Raw genomic sequence first — 2,381 nt, 5'->3', positions numbered from 1 at the left:
CCTAGCCAGTGGAGAACTGAGGCTTAGGAAGTTTAAGTGACTTGCCTAAGGTCTCAACAATGTCTATGGCAGAGCTGGGTCCAGAACTGATTTCTGGCACCTAAGTCCAGCACCTTAACTATAAGACCAGTCTTCCTCTCACCTACCTTGTGCTACCCACCTGAGTCAGAGGCACCTCTTGGCACACACAATGCTGGTAAAGGCAGTGACATTTTAAAGGTTGCCATGCTATTTATATGGGGTTGTTAAGTTTGTCCTCCAAGGGCAAACATCGTGTCAAGATAGTCTGATACTTGTGTTGCTGTTATTGATGTATCCCTAGGAATCCATTGTTAACAAGGGCTATGAGGATGATGTTAGTAATAGTGTTGTTATGCAGCCATCATTCACGCTTTTAGCTAGCAGCTGTTTAGAGCAGAATAGGGACCTCCTTCATCTTTCATGCGTTTGTTGCAATGTAGCATGGCTTGACATTACCCATTCAGATTCTTTTCTCACCTGGCTCTTTGTATGTGGACCACTGATCCCAACCAGCTAGACCTGGAACAGCTCTTCTGCATGTCATAGGCCTTGTGCTCCAAGTGGAGATCTAGGAGTGTTGGAAGCCTGGGTTTTTGAACAGGAACACATGAGTTTTTTGTTCTCCTTCTACCACACAGCTCACATTCTTCTGATGAGAATGTATAGTTGGCATTCTGATGAGAATGACAACTGTACATTCTCATCAGAAGCCAAATTTTTGTTTTTAGAGCAAACAAGTCCAGGTGCCTGGTATATATATATTTAAATAATATGCAGAAGATTCTTAAAATATTCTCTCTCTGTGGATTCACTTGCAAATCTTGAACAAATATGGTTTCAGGGATCTTTGTGCTGCTTATAATTGTAATATTTGCTTGGACCATGTGATCCCAAACCCTGTTAGGGAGAGACAATAGTCAGCAAGCCAGTAGCTTAGATGGCTGAAAGTGATGTGACTTTTGATCTGTTCCTTTGCTATAGGGCCCTAGAAAGGTCATAAAGCTGGAGGAGGGGACTGAAAACCATTTAAAAACTCATTAGGTTTGGAGTTGGGATGTGGCACCAACTGTTATGTATTAGTATATTGATGAGGTTTGTATGGCTTTTATTTTATTTTCCCCAGTAGGCTTATCCAAAAAGTTAACCTACTATGGAAAGAGTTTTCTGCCTAGCTTTATGCTTCCTAGACCCTAATAGATCCTTTTGGTCTACATGTGCTTGAAATCCCTTAAAACTTTTTTAATGTACCATCTATGTCTCAGAATACCCGATACATCTCTCATTTATCTCCCATCATTTATGTTGTGCATGCATAGTGTGGTGGTTCTGCCTAAAAGAAGCATGTTAGAGGTACGCACAGAGGGGTACAGACTTGGTGGCCCTGTCCTGCAAATTCCTGACACTGTGGGAGGACTGTGGAGTCATTCATGAGTGTAAGGAACTACTGGAAGCCAGCACTTGCAGGGTTGCACCTTGTTTTTTTTGAGAAGACAACAAAAGTCTATTTTTAAAATAGTTTTCAATTATTGGAGCTGAAAAGATACTGAAATTCTAACATGCTTTTCACCATTAATGCCATTCAGTTTCCTTGTGCATTTCAATCAGTTTGGACAATGAAATAAACTAGTTGGTTTTGCCCCTGCTTCTAGTCAGTATGGCTTGGCTTGCTGTCTTCATGTTTGAAGAATGTACAGATATGTTCTCAATGGAATTAAAAAAATTATCACGGAATAATTTTTGTTAATTAGGAGTTAGCATAAAGACTGCTTCTCCCATATTTTGGGTCTAGATTAATCAGGATGAGTGTTTCTCAAGGATTCTGTTTGAAAATTGGTAGCTTTGGGAAGCAGCTTTTCTGACTGTCTCTAGATATTGTTGCTTATATTAAAGAGGCACATCACCTTTATAGATGAATAAAAATGCAAAGGCTTTGTCCTAAGACCTTGTTAATATGTGGCCCCAATTGTGAAAGACGACTTTGTGGAGCCAAAAGAGTTCGCAAAGAGCTGATTGCAAGACTGGGGCTGACCTTAGGCTTCTGACCGAACGGAGAATGTGGATGGGGCATTGATGGGGGCAGGTGGAGAGGTGAGAGGGAAATGGGACAAATGGGAAAATCAACTTTTTTTATGAGAAGAAATCAGGTAACTTATTTTGTTACTGTTTTTTAATGGTGGGGGTGGGAATTGGAAACTTGACTGATTTTATTTTTAATGTGATAAGCACTGGGGAATCCCAGAAGAGGGGATTAGGGATAAGAAACCAGGGATTGAAAATGAGTTTGGGGTAGAGGAAAGTCACTTGGTGCATAGGAAAAGGAGGAGCTGTTGTAGCCATATTGGTAAGCATAAGGGAAGAGC

General features: G+C 40.7%; 1 protein-coding gene across 1 annotated transcript in view; it reads left to right on the top strand.

Annotated features, from left to right (window-relative positions):
- The window catches only part of ACACA (acetyl-CoA carboxylase alpha), a 159,055-nt gene that overhangs the window by 40,765 nt on the left and 115,909 nt on the right, over positions 1-2,381 (top strand). The window lies entirely within an intron of this gene.

This window comes from Alligator sinensis, unplaced genomic scaffold (assembly GCF_000455745.1).
Source record: "Alligator sinensis unplaced genomic scaffold, ASM45574v1 scaffold118_1, whole genome shotgun sequence".
In the NCBI taxonomy this organism is placed as follows: domain Eukaryota; kingdom Metazoa; phylum Chordata; order Crocodylia; family Alligatoridae; genus Alligator; species Alligator sinensis.
The sequence above is the reverse complement of the archived record's forward strand: the minus strand, read 5'-3'. Positions and strand labels throughout refer to the sequence as shown.